Consider the following 14,482-nt stretch of genomic DNA (forward strand, 5'->3'; position numbering starts at 1 on the left):
GTTAATCACCGGTGAGTGAGGCGGTGTCATGTAAAACCAGTGGGCAAAAAGGTGCACTGAACCTCCATGTACACTGAACAGTAATTATAAGACTAAGGTTATGTTCACATGCAGCGTATCTGTTTTAATGCAAATTAAAAGCTGCTTTTTACAGTACCCAAAAAACCTATCTGATTTCAGAAATCTCAAGCAGTCATGTTTTTTTTTCCCTGACTAATTAAGAATTGCAGCATTTTTTACACCTGCAGCATTTCACTTCTTTCAGTGTTTTTGCAGCATTTTCCCCCATAGAAAGCAACAAGAAAGTGAAAAAATGCTGCAAAAAATGAAACAAACGTTTTTGCTGCATTTTTTAAGTGTTTTTGGTGCATAAAACTAATTTTATTAAACATGTATTGTAGACAAAAAACGCATGTAATCGAACTCAAAAAACGCAGTGAAAAAAAAGGAAAAATGCCGCAAAACGGATATTTTATATACAGCATTTTTACTGGCAAGAGAGTAGGTTTTGGATGCTGAAAAAAACATAAGAAAAACATTGCGTGTGAACATAGCCTTAGAGTGCCTTTTTTATCGGGGCTACATCCCCTAAACGGCTTTGTGCTTTTTTTACACTGTCAATTTGCGCTTTAATATAATGTTCATTAGCAAATATGATACGACAAGTTTTATAGTTACAGTAGATTCCAGCACCAAATCTTTACTCGGCTTGAAGGGTATTGTGATCATGTATCTAATGTTTGTTAACACTGGCCGTGGCTGAAGGAGAACCAATGTCATAAGCAAAGTCCAAGGGTCATTTGAAAATAAGCTGAGCTTAAAGTATCCCCCTTTCCAAGACGCCCAGTAATCAGCTATAATCTGTGGGGAAACCTGACAGTAATTGTTCAATTTCCTTATAGCTCCACCACAGGGTAAATGAAGCAATACATAGTGTCCACACAAATCAAAAGGGTTGCCTCAACTTCCTTTCTTCCAGAAGATTGGCAATTGGAGCCGGTGGTATGATTACGCCACTGACTCGAACTAAGGCCTCTCCCAGATGCAGCTTTGTCTTTGCTGTACGGAAAAAGAACAGGGAATGACACTGAAGTCTGCTGAATCTAGCAATCCAGCCAGCTTCTAGCAATCCAGCCAGTCTCTAGCGATCCAGCCAGCTTCTAGCGATTAAGCCAGCTTCTATTGATCCAGCCAGCTTCTAGTGATCCAGTCAGTTTCTAACATTCCAGCCAGCTTCAAGCGATCCAGCCAGTTTCTAGTGATCCAGCCAGTCTCTAGCAATCCAGCCAGCTTCTAGCGATCCAGTCAGTTTCTGACGTTCCAGCCAGCTTCTAGCGATCCAGCCAGCTTCTAGCGATCCAGCCAGCTTCTAGCGATCCAGCCAGTTTCTACCGATCCAGCCAGCTTCTAGCGATCCAGCCAGTTTCTAGCGATCCAGCCAGCTTCTAGCGATCCAGACAGTTTCTAGCGATCCAGCCAGCTTCTAGCGATTAAGCCAGCTTCTATTGATCCAGCCAGCTTCTAGCAATCCAGCCAGCTTCTATTGATCCAGCCAGCTTCTAGCAATCCAGCCAGTTTCTAACGTTCTAGCCAGCTTCTAGCGATCCAGCCAGCTTCTAGCAACACAGCCAGTTTCTGACGTTCCAGCCAGCTTCTAGCGATCCAGCCAACTTCTAGTAATCCAGCCAGCTTCTATTGATCCAGCCAGCTTTAGCGATCCAGCCAGTTTCTAACGTTCCAGACAGCTTCTAGCGATCCAGCCAGTTTCTAGCGATCTAGCCAGCTTCTAGCGATCCAGCCAGTTTCTAGCGATCCAGCCAGCTTCTAGCGATTAAGCCAGCTTCTATTGATCCAGCCAGCTTCTAGCGATCCAGTCAGTTTCTAACATTCCAGCCAGCTTCTAGCGATACAGCCAGTTTCTAGTGACCCAGCCAGTTGCTAGCAATCCAGCCAGTTTCTAGCGATCCAGCCAGTTTCTGACGTTCCAGCCAGCTTCTAGCGATCTAGCCAGCTTCTAGCGATCCAGCCAGCTTCTAGCGATTAAGCCAACCTTCTATTGATCCAGCCATCTTCTAGCAATCCAGCCAGTTTCTAACGTTCCAGCCAGCTTCTAGCGATCCAGACAGCTTCTAGCGATCCATCCACCTTCTAGCGATCCATCCACCTTCTAGCGATCCATCCACCTTCTAGTGATCTAGCCAGTCTCTAGAGATCCAGCCAGCTTCTATCGATCCAGCCAGCTTCTAGCGATCCAGCCAGCTTCTAGCGATCCAGCCAACTTCTAGCGATCCAGTCAGCATCTAGTGATCCAGCAAACTTCTAGCAATCCAGACAGTTTCTAGCGATTCAGCCAGTTTCTAACATTCCAGCCAGCTTCTAGCGATCCAGCCAGTTTCTAGCGATCCAGCCAGTTTCTAACGTTCCAGCCAGCTTCTAGCAATCCAGCCAGCTTCTAGCGATCCAGCCAACTTCTAGCGATCCAGTCAGCTTCTAGCAATCCAGCCAGTTTCTAGTAATCCAGCCAGTTTCTAACGTTCTAGCCAGTTTCTAGCAATCCAGCCAGTTTCTAGTAATCCAGCCAGTTTCTAACGTTCCAGCCAGCTTCTAGCGATCCATCCACCTTCTAGCGATCCATCCACCTTCTAGCGATCTAGCCAGTCTCTAGAGATCCAGCCAGGTTCTATCGATCCAGCCAACTTCTAGCGATCCAGCCAGCTCCTAGCGATCCAGCCAACTTCTAGCAATCCAGTCAGCTTCTAGCGATCCAGCCAACTTCTAGCGATCCAGTCAGCTTCTAGTGATCCAGCAAACTTCTAGCAATCCAGACAGTTTCTAGCGATCCAGCCAGTTTCTAACATTCCAGCCAGCTTCTAGCGATCCAGCCAGTTTCTAGCGATCCAGCCAGTTTCTAACGTTCCAGCCAGCTTCTAGCGATCCAGCCAGCTTCTAGCGATCCAGCCAACTTCTAGCGATCCAGTCAGCTTCTAGCAATCCAGCCAGTTTCTAGTAATACAGCCAGTTTCTAACGTTCTAGCCAGTTTCTAGCAATCCAGCCAGTTTCTAGTAATCCAGCCAGTTTCTAACGTTCCAGCCAGCTTCTAGCGATCCATCCAACTTCTAGCGATCCATCCACCTTCTAGTGATCTAGCCAGTCTCCAGAGATCCAGCCAGGTTCTATCGATCCAGCCAACTTCTAGCGATCCAGCCAACTTCTAGCAATCCAGTCAGCTTCTAGCGATCCAGCCAACTTCTAGCGATCCAGTCAGCTTCTAGCGATCCAGCCAACTTCTAGCAATCCAGACAGTTTCTAGCAATCTAGCCAGCTCCCAGCGATCCAGCCAGTTTCTAGCGATCCAGCCAGTTTCTAACATTCCAGCCAGCTTCTAGCGATCCAGCCAACTTCTAGCAATCCAGCCAGTTTCTAAGGTTCCAGTCAGCTTCCAGCGATCGAGCCAGCTTCTAGTGATCCAGCCAGCTTCTAGTGATCCAGTCAGCTTCTAGCAATCCAGCCAGTTTCTAGTAATCCCGCCAGTTTCTAACATTCCAGCCAGCTTCTAGAGATCCAGCCAGCTTCAAGCGATCCAGCCAACTTCTAGCGATCCAGTCAGCTTCTAGCAATCCAGCCAGTTTCTAGTAATCCAGCCAGTTTCTAACGTTCCAGCCAGTTTCTAGCAATCCAGCCAGTTTCAAGTAATCCAGCCAGTTTCTAACGTTGCAGCCAGCTTCTAGCGATCCAGCCAGTTTCTAGCGATCCAGCCTGTTTCTAGCGATCCAGCCAGCTTCTAGCGATTAAGCCAGCTTCTATTGATCCAGCCAGCTTCTAGCAATCCAGCCAGCTTCTATTGATCCAGCCAGCTTCTAGCAATCCAGCCAGTTTCTAGCAATCCAGCCAGTTTCTAACATTCCAGCCAGCTTCTAGCGATCCAGCCAGCTTCAAGCGATCCAGCCAACTTCTAGCGATCCAGTCAGCTTCTAGCAATCCAGCCAGTTTCTAGTAATCCGGCCAGTTTCTAACGTTCCAGCCAGTTTCTAGCAATCCAGCCAGTTTCAAGTAATCCAGCCAGTTTCTAACGTTGCAGCCAGCTTCTAGCGATCCAGCCAGTTTCTAGCGATCCAGCCTGTTTCTAGCGATCCAGCCAGCTTCTAGCGATTAAGCCAGCTTTTATTGATCCAGCCAGCTTCTAGCAATCCAGCCAGCTTCTATTGATCCAGCCAGCTTCTAGCAATCCAGCCAGTTTCTAGCAATCCAGACAGTTTCTAACATTCCAGCCAGCTTCTAGCGATCCAGCCAGCTTCAAGCGATCCAGCCAACTTCTAGCGATCCAGTCAGCTTCTAGCAATTCAGCCAGTTTCTAGCAATCCAGCCAGTTTCTAACGTTCCAGCCAGTTTCTAGCAATCCAGCCAGTTTCTAGTAATTCAGCCAGTTTCTAACGTTGCAGCCAGCTTCTAGCGATCGAGCCAGTTTCTAGCGATCCAGCCAGCTTCTAGCGATCCAGCCTGTTTCTAGCGATCCAGCCAGCTTCTAGCGATTAAGCCAGCTTCTATTGATCCAGCCAGCTTCTAGCAATCCAGCCAGCTTCTATTGATCCAGCCAGCTTCTAGCAATCCAGCGAGTTTCTAATATTCCAGCCAGCTTCTAGCGATCCAGCCAGTTTCTAGTGATCCAGCCAGTTTCTAGAAATCCAGCCAGCTTCTAGCGATCCAGCCAGTTTCTGACGTTCCAGCCAGCTTCTAGCGATCCAGCCAGCTTCTAGCGATCCAGCGAGTTTCTAGCGATCCAGCCAGCTTCTAGCGATCCAGCCAGTTTCTAGCGATCCAGCCAGCTTCTATCGATCCAGCCAGTTTCTAGCGATCCAGCCAGCTTCTAGCGATTAAGCCAGCTTCTATTGATCCAGCCAGCTTCTAGCAATCCAGCCAGCTTCTATTGATCCAGCCAGCTTCCAGCAATCCAGCCAGTTTCTAACGTTCCAGCCAGCTTCTAGCGATCCTGCCAACTTCTAGCAATCCAGCCAACTTCTATTGATCCAGCCAACTTTAGCGATCCAGCCAGTTTCTAACGTTCCAGACAGCTTCTAGCGATCCAGCCAGTTTCTAGTGATCCAGCCAGCTTCTAGCGATCCAGCCAGTTTCTAGCGATCCAGCCACCTTCTAGCGATTAAGCCAGCTTCTATTGATCCAGCCAGCTTCTAGCGATCCAGTCAGTTTGTAACATTCCAGGCAGCTTCGAGCGATCCAGCCAGTTTCTAGTGATCCAGCCAGTTTCTAGCAATCCAGCCAGCTTCTAGCGATCCAGCCAGTTTCTGACGTTCCAGCCAGGTTCTAGCGATCCAGCCAGCTTCTAGCGATCCAGCCAGTTTCTAGCGATCCAGCCAGCTTCTAGCGATTAAGCCAACCTTCTATTGATCCAGCCATCTTCTAGCAATCCAGCTAGTTTCTAACGTTCCAGCCAGTTTCTAGCGATCCAGACAGCTTCTAGCGATACATCCACCTTCTAGCGATCCATCCACCTTCTAGTGATCTAGCCAGTCTCTAGAGATCCTGCCAGCTTCTATCGATCCAGCCAACTTCTAGCGATCCAGCCAGCTTCTAGCGATCCAGCCAGCTACTAGCGATTAAGCCAACCTTCTATTGATCCAGCCAGCTTCTAGCAATCCAGCCAGTTTCTAACGTTCCAGCCAACTTCTAGCGATCTAGACAGCTTCTAGCGATCCATCCACCTTCTAGCGATCCATTCACCTTCTAGTGATCTAGCCAGTCTCTAAAGATCCAGCCAGCTTCTAGCGATCCATCCACCTTCTAGTGATCTAGCCAGTTTCTAGTGATCCAGCCAGTTTCTAGGAATCCAGCCAGTTTCTAACGTTCCAGCCAACTTCTAGCGATCCAGACAGCTTCTAGCGATCCATCCACCTTCTAGTGATCTAGCCAGTTTCTAGTGATCCAGCCAGTTTCTAGGAATCCAGCCAGCTTCTAGCGATCCAGCCAATTTCTGACGTTCCAGCCAGCTTCTAGCGATCCAGCCAGCTTCTAGCGATCCAGCCAGTTTCTAGCGATCCAGCCAGCTTCTAGCGATCCAGCCAGTTTCTAGCGATCCAGCCAGCTTCTAGCGATTAAGCCAGCTTCTATTGATCCAGCCAGCTTCTAGCAATCCAGCCAGCTTCTATTGATCCAGCCAGATTCCAGCAATCCAGCCAGTTTCTAACGTTCCAGCCAGCTTCTAGCAATCCAGCCAGCTTCTAGCAATCAAGCCAGTTTCTGAAGTTCCAGCCAGCTTCTAGCGATCCAGCCAACTACTAGCAATCCAGCCAACTTCTATTGATCCAGCCAACTTTAGCGATCCAGCCAGTTTCTAACGTTCCAGACAGCTTCTAGCGATCCAGCCAGTTTCTAGTGATCCAGCCAGCTTCTAACGATCCAGCCAGTTTCTAGCGATCCAGCCAGCTTCTAGCGATTAAGCCAACTCCTATTGATCCAGCCAGCTTCTAGCGATCCAGTCAGTTTCTAACATTCCAGCCAGCTTCTAGCGATCCAGCCAGTTTCTAGTGATCCAGCCAGTTTCTAGCAATCCAGCCAGCTTCTAGCGATCCAGCCAGTTTCTGACGTTCCAGCCAGCTTCTAGCGATCCAGCCAGCTTCTAGCGATCCAGCCAGTTTCTAGCGATCCAGCCAGTTTCTAGCGATCCAGCCAGCTTCTAGCGATTAAGCCAACCTTCTATTGATCCAGCCATCTTCTAGCAATCCAGCCAGTTTCTAACGTTCCAGCCAGCTTCTAGCGATCCAGACAGCTTCTAGCGATCCATCCACCTTCTAGCGATCCATCCACCTTCTAGTGATCTAGCCAGTCTCTAGAGATCCTGCCAGCTTCTATCGATCCAGCCAACTTCTAGCAATCCAGCCAGCTTCTAGCGATCCAGCCAGCTTCTAGCGATCCAGCCAGCTACTAGCGATTAAGCCAACCTTCTATTGATCCAGCCATCTTCTAGCAATGCAGCCAGTTTCTAACGTTCCAGCCAACTTCTAGCGATCCAGACAGCTTCTAGCGATCCATCCACCTTCTAGCGATCCATCCACCTTCTAGTGATCTAGCCAGTCTCTAGAGATCCAGCCAGCTTCTATCGATCCAGCCAACTTCTAGCGTTCCAGCCAGTTTCTAACGTTCCAGCCAGCTTCTAGCGATCCAGCCAGCTTGTAGCGATCCAGCCAAGTTCTAGCGATCCAGTCAGCTTCTAGCAATCCAGACAGTTTCTAGTAATCCAGACAGTTTCTAGTAATCCAGACAGTTTCTAACGTTCCAGCCAGTTTCTAGCAATCCAGCCAGTTTCTAGTAATCCGGCCAGTTTCTAACGTTCCAGCCAGCTTCTAGCGATCCATCCACCTTCTAGCGATCCATCCACCTTCTAGTGATCTAGCCAGTCTCTAGAGATCCAGCCAGGTTCTATCGATCCAGCCAACTTCTAGCGATCCAGCCAGCTCCTAGCGATCCAGCCAACTTCTAGCAATCCAGTCAGCTTCTAGCGATCCAGCCAACTTCTAGTGATCCAGTCAGCTTCTAGCGATCCAGCCAACTTCTAGCAATCCAGACAATTTCTAGCAATCTAGCCAGCTCCCAGCGATCCAGCCAGTTTCTAGCGATCCAGCCAGTTTCTAACATTCCAGCCAGCTTCTAGCGATCCAGCCAACTTCTAGCAATCCAGCCAGTTTCTAGTGATTCAGTCAGCTTCCAGCGATCCAGCCAGCTTCTAGCGATCCTGCCAGCTTCTAGTGATCCAGTCAGCTTCTAGCAATCCAGCCAGTTTCTAGTAATCCCGCCAGTTTCTAACATTCCAGCCAGTTTCTAGCGATCCAGCCAGTTTCTAGCGATCCAGCCAGTTTCTAACATTCCAGCCAGCTTCTAGCGATCCAGCCAACTTCTAGCAATCCAGCCAGTTTCTAGTGATTCAGTCAGCTTCCAGCGATCCAGCCAGCTTCTAGCGATCCTGCCAGCTTCTAGTGATCCAGTCAGCTTCTAGCAATCCAGCCAGTTTCTAGTAATCCCGCCAGTTTCTAACATTCCAGCCAGTTTCTAGCGATCCAGCCAGTTTCTAGCGATCCAGCCAGTTTCTAACGTTCCAGCCAGCTTCTAGCGATCCAGCCAGTTTCTAGCGATCCAGCCAGCTTCTAGCGATTAAGCCAGCTTCTATTGATCCAGCCAGCTTCTAGCAATCCAGCCAGCTTCTATTGATCCAGCCAGCTTCTAGCAATCCAGCCAGTTTATAACTTTCCAGCCAGCTTCTAGAGATCCAGCCAGCTTCTAGCAATCCAGCCAGTTTCTGACGTTCCAGCCAGCTTCTAGCGATCCAGCCAACTTCTAGTAATCCATCCAGCTTCTATTGATCCAGCCAGCTTTAGCGATCCAGCCAGTTTCTGACGTTCCAGACAGCTTCTAGCGATCCAGCCAGTTTCTAGCGATCTAGCCAGCTTCTAGCGATCCAGCCAGTTTCTAGCGATCCAGCCAGCTTCTAGCGATTAAGCCAGCTTCTATTGATCCAGCCAGCTTCTAGCGATCCAGTCAGTTTCTAACATTCCAGCCAGCTTCTAGCGATACAGCCAGTTTCTAGTGACCCAGCCAGTTTCTAGCAATCCAGCCAGTTTCTAGCGATCCAGCCAGTTTCTGACGTTCCAGCCAGCTTCTAGCGATCTAGCCAGCTTCTAGAGATCCAGCCAGCTTCTAGCGATCCAGCCAGCTTCTAGCGATCCAGCCAACTTCTAGCGATCCAGTCAGCATCTAGTGATCCAGCAAACTTCTAGCAATCCAGACAGTTTCTAGCGATCCAGCCAGTTTCTAACATTCCAGCCAGCTTCTAGCGATCCACCAGTTTCTAGCGATCCAGCCAGTTTCTAATGTTCCAGCCAGCTTCTAGCGATCCAGCCAGCTTCTAGCGATCCAGCCAACTTCTAGCAATCCAGTCAGCTTCTAGCGATCTAGCCAGTTTCTAGTGATCCAGCCAGTTTCTAGGAATCCAGCCAGTTTCTAACGTTCCAGTCAACTTCTAGCGATCCAGACAGCTTCTAGCGATCCATCCACCTTCTAGTGATCTAGGCAGTTTCTAGTGATCCAGCCAGTTTCTAGGAATCCAGCCAGCTTCTAGCGATCCAGCCAGTTTCTGACGTTCCAGCCAGCTTCTAGCGATCCAGCCAGCTTCTAGCGATCCAGCCAGCTTCTAGCGATCCAGCCAGTTTCTAGCGATCCAGCCAGCTTCTAGCGATCCAGCCAGTTTCTAGCGATCCAGCCAGCTTCTAGCGATTAAGCCAGCTTCTATTGATCCAGCCAGCTTCTAGCAATCCAGCCAGCTTCTATTGATCCAGCCAGATTCCAGCAATCCAGCCAGTTTCTAACGTTCCAGCCAGCTTCTAGCAATCCAGCCAGCTTCTAGCAATCAAGCCAGTTTCTGAAGTTCCAGCCAGCTTCTAGCGATCCAGCCAACTTCTAGCCATCCAGCCAACTTCTATTGATCCAGCCAACTTTAGCGATCCAGCCAGTTTCTAACGTTCCAGACAGCTTCTAGCGATCCAGCCAGTTTCTAGTGATCCAGCCAGCTTCTAACGATCCAGCCAGTTTCTAGCGATCCAGCCAGCTTCTAGCGATTAAGCCAACTTCTATTGATCCAGCCAGCTTCTAGCGATCCAGTCAGTTTCTAACATTCCAGCCAGCTTCTAGCGATCCAGCCAGTTTCTAGTGATCCAGCCAGTTTCTAGCAATCCAGCCAGCTTCTAGCGATCCAGCCAGTTTCTGACGTTCCAGCCAGCTTCTAGCGATCCAGCCAGCTTCTAGCGATCCAGCCAGTTTCTAGCGATCCAGCCAGTTTCTAGCGATCCAGCCAGCTTCTTGCGATTAAGCCAACCTTCTATTGATCCAGCCATCTTCTAGCAATCCAGCCAGTTTCTAACGTTCCAGCCAGCTTCTAGCGATCCAGACAGCTTCTAGCGATCCATCCACCTTCTAGCGATCCATCCACCTTCTAGTGATCTAGCCAGTCTCTAGAGATCCTGCCAGCTTCTATCGATCCAGCCAACTTCTAGCAATCCAGCCAGCTTCTAGCGATCCAGCCAGCTTCTAGCGATCCAGCCAGCTACTAGCGATTAAGCCAACCTTCTATTGATCCAGCCATCTTCTAGCAATCCAGCCAGTTTCTAACGTTCCAGCCAACTTCTAGCGATCCAGACAGCTTCTAGCGATCCATCCACCTTCTAGCGATCCATCCACCTTCTAGTGATCTAGCCAGTCTCTAGAGATCCAGCCAGCTTCTATCGATCCAGCCAACTTCTAGCGTTCCAGCCAGTTTCTAACGTTCCAGCCAGCTTCTAGCGATCCAGCCAGCTTCTAGCGATCCAGCCAACTTCTAGCGATCCAGTCAGCTTCTAGCGATCCAGACAGTTTCTAGTAATCCAGACAGTTTCTAGTAATCCAGACAGTTTCTAACGTTCCAGCCAGTTTCTAGCAATCCAGCCAGTTTCTAGTAATCCGGCCAGTTTCTAACGTTCCAGCCAGCTTCTAGCGATCCATCCACCTTCTAGCGATCCATCCACCTTCTAGTGATCTAGCCAGTCTCTAGAGATCCAGCCAGGTTCTATCGATCCAGCCAACTTCTAGCGATCCAGCCAGCTCCTAGCGATCCAGCCAACTTCTAGCAATCCAGTCAGCTTCTAGCGATCCAGCCAACTTCTAGTGATCCAGTCAGCTTCTAGCGATCCAGCCAACTTCTAGCAATCCAGACAATTTCTAGCAATCTAGCCAGCTTCCAGCGATCCAGCCAGTTTCTAGCGATCCAGCCAGTTTCTAACATTCCAGCCAGCTTCTAGCGATCCAGCCAACTTCTAGCAATCCAGCCAGTTTCTAGTGATTCAGTCAGCTTCCAGCGATCCAGCCAGCTTCTAGCGATCCTGCCAGCTTCTAGTGATCCAGTCAGCTTCTAGCAATCCAGCCAGTTTCTTGCAATCCAGCCAGTTTCTAGTAATCCCGCCAGTTTCTAACATTCCAGCCAGTTTCTAGCGATCCAGCCAGTTTCTAGCGATCCAGCCAGTTTCTAACGTTCCAGCCAGCTTCTAGCGATCCAGCCAGTTTCTAGCGATCCAGCCAGCTTCTAGCGATTAAGCCAGCTTCTATTGATCCAGCCAGCTTCTAGCAATCCAGCCAGCTTCTATTGATCCAGCCAGCTTCTAGCAATCCAGCCAGTTTATAACTTTCCAGCCAGCTTCTAGAGATCCAGCCAGCTTCTAGCAATCCAGCCAGTTTCTGACGTTCCAGCCAGCTTCTAGCGATCCAGCCAACTTCTAGTAATCCATCCAGTTTCTATTGATCCAGCCAGCTTTAGCGATCCAGCCAGTTTCTAACGTTCCAGACAGCTTCTAGCGATCCAGCCAGTTTCTAGCGATCTAGCCAGCTTCTAGCGATCCAGCCAGTTTCTAGCGATCCAGCCAGCTTCTAGCGATTAAGCCAGCTTCTATTGATCCAGCCAGCTTCTAGCGATCCAGTCAGTTTCTAACATTCCAGCCAGCTTCTAGCGATACAGCCAGTTTCTAGTGACCCAGCCAGTTTCTAGCAATCCAGCCAGTTTCTAGCGATCCAGCCAGTTTCTGACGTTCCAGCCAGCTTCTAGCGATCTAGCCAGCTTCTAGAGATCCAGCCAGCTTCTAGCGATCCAGCCAGCTTCTAGCGATCCAGCCAACTTCTAGCGATCCAGTCAGCATCTAGTGATCCAGCAAACTTCTAGCAATCCAGACAGTTTCTAGCGATCCAGCCAGTTTCTAACATTCCAGCCAGCTTCTAGCGATCCACCAGTTTCTAGCGATCCAGCCAGTTTCTAATGTTCCAGCCAGCTTCTAGCGATCCAGCCAGCTTCTAGCGATCCAGCCAACTTCTAGCAATCCAGTCAGCTTCTAGCGATCTAGCCAGTTTCTAGTGATCCAGCCAGTTTCTAGGAATCCAGCCAGTTTCTAACGTTCCAGTCAACTTCTAGCGATCCAGACAGCTTCTAGCGATCCATCCACCTTCTAGTGATCTAGGCAGTTTCTAGTGATCCAGCCAGTTTCTAGGAATCCAGCCAGCTTCTAGCGATCCAGCCAGTTTCTGACGTTCCAGCCAGCTTCTAGCGATCCAGCCAGCTTCTAGCGATCCAGCCAGCTTCTAGCGATCCAGCCAGTTTCTAGCGATCCAGCCAGCTTCTAGCGATCCAGCCAGTTTCTAGCGATCCAGCCAGCTTCTAGCGATTAAGCCAGCTTCTATTGATCCAGCCAGCTTCTAGCAATCCAGCCAGCTTCTATTGATCCAGCCAGATTCCAGCAATCCAGCCAGTTTCTAACGTTCCAGCCAGCTTCTAGCAATCCAGCCAGCTTCTAGCAATCAAGCCAGTTTCTGAAGTTCCAGCCAGCTTCTAGCGATCCAGCCAACTTCTAGCCATCCAGCCAACTTCTATTGATCCAGCCAACTTTAGCGATCCAGCCAGTTTCTAACGTTCCAGACAGCTTCTAGCGATCCAGCCAGTTTCTAGTGATCCAGCCAGCTTCTAACGATCCAGCCAGTTTCTAGCGATCCAGCCAGCTTCTAGCGATTAAGCCAACTTCTATTGATCCAGCCAGCTTCTAGCGATCCAGTCAGTTTCTAACATTCCAGCCAGCTTCTAGCGATCCAGCCAGTTTCTAGTGATCCAGCCAGTTTCTAGCAATCCAGCCAGCTTCTAGCGATCCAGCCAGTTTCTGACGTTCCAGCCAGCTTCTAGCGATCCAGCCAGCTTCTAGCGATCCAGCCAGTTTCTAGCGATCCAGCCAGTTTCTAGCGATCCAGCCAGCTTCTTGCGATTAAGCCAACCTTCTATTGATCCAGCCATCTTCTAGCAATCCAGCCAGTTTCTAACGTTCCAGCCAGCTTCTAGCGATCCAGACAGCTTCTAGCGATCCATCCACCTTCTAGCGATCCATCCACCTTCTAGTGATCTAGCCAGTCTCTAGAGATCCTGCCAGCTTCTATCGATCCAGCCAACTTCTAGCAATCCAGCCAGCTTCTAGCGATCCAGCCAGCTTCTAGCGATCCAGCCAGCTACTAGCGATTAAGCCAACCTTCTATTGATCCAGCCATCTTCTAGCAATCCAGCCAGTTTCTAACGTTCCAGCCAACTTCTAGCGATCCAGACAGCTTCTAGCGATCCATCCACCTTCTAGCGATCCATCCACCTTCTAGTGATCTAGCCAGTCTCTAGAGATCCAGCCAGCTTCTATCGATCCAGCCAACTTCTAGCGTTCCAGCCAGTTTCTAACGTTCCAGCCAGCTTCTAGCGATCCAGCCAGCTTCTAGCGATCCAGCCAACTTCTAGCGATCCAGTCAGCTTCTAGCGATCCAGACAGTTTCTAGTAATCCAGACAGTTTCTAGTAATCCAGACAGTTTCTAACGTTCCAGCCAGTTTCTAGCAATCCAGCCAGTTTCTAGTAATCCGGCCAGTTTCTAACGTTCCAGCCAGCTTCTAGCGATCCATCCACCTTCTAGTGATCCATCCACCTTCTAGTGATCTAGCCAGTCTCTAGAGATCCAGCCAGGTTCTATCGATCCAGCCAACTTCTAGCGATCCAGCCAGCTCCTAGCGATCCAGCCAACTTCTAGCAATCCAGTCAGCTTCTAGCGATCCAGCCAACTTCTAGTGATCCAGTCAGCTTCTAGCGATCCAGCCAACTTCTAGCAATCCAGACAATTTCTAGCAATCTAGCCAGCTTCCAGCGATCCAGCCAGTTTCTAGCGATCCAGCCAGTTTCTAACATTCCAGCCAGCTTCTAGCGATCCAGCCAACTTCTAGCAATCCAGCCAGTTTCTAGTGATTCAGTCAGCTTCCAGCGATCCAGCCAGCTTCTAGCGATCCTGCCAGCTTCTAGTGATCCAGTCAGCTTCTAGCAATCCAGCCAGTTTCTTGCAATCCAGCCAGTTTCTAGTAATCCCGCCAGTTTCTAACATTCCAGCCAGTTTCTAGCGATCCAGCCAGTTTCTAGCGATCCAGCCAGTTTCTAACGTTCCAGCCAGCTTCTAGCGATCCAGCCAGTTTCTAGCGATCCAGCCAGCTTCTAGCGATTAAGCCAGCTTCTATTGATCCAGCCAGCTTCTAGCAATCCAGCCAGCTTCTATTGATCCAGCCAGCTTCTAGCAATCCAGCCAGTTTATAACTTTCCAGCCAGCTTCTAGAGATCCAGCCAGCTTCTAGCAATCCAGCCAGTTTCTGACGTTCCAGCCAGCTTCTAGCGATCCAGCCAACTTCTAGTAATCCATCCAGTTTCTATTGATCCAGCCAGCTTTAGCGATCCAGCCAGTTTCTAACGTTCCAGACAGCTTCTAGCAATCCAGCCAGTTTCTAGCGATCTAGCCAGCTTCTAGCGATCCAGCCAGTTTCTAGCGATCCAGCCAGCTTCTAGCGATTAAGCCAGCTTCTATTGATCCAGCCAGCTTCTAGCGATCCAGTCAGTTTCTAA

General features: G+C 49.4%; 1 protein-coding gene across 2 annotated transcripts in view; it reads left to right on the forward strand.

Moving 5' to 3' along the window:
- The window catches only part of DOK7 (docking protein 7), a 240,908-nt gene that overhangs the window by 186,233 nt on the left and 40,193 nt on the right, over positions 1–14,482 (forward strand). The gene's annotated exons all lie outside the window — the stretch shown is intronic.

This window comes from Phyllobates terribilis, unplaced genomic scaffold (genome assembly GCF_046119375.1).
Source record: "Phyllobates terribilis strain yellow unplaced genomic scaffold, ASM4611937v1 Scaffold_1__5_contigs__length_1240528914, whole genome shotgun sequence".
NCBI lineage: Eukaryota > Metazoa > Chordata > Amphibia > Anura > Dendrobatidae > Phyllobates > Phyllobates terribilis.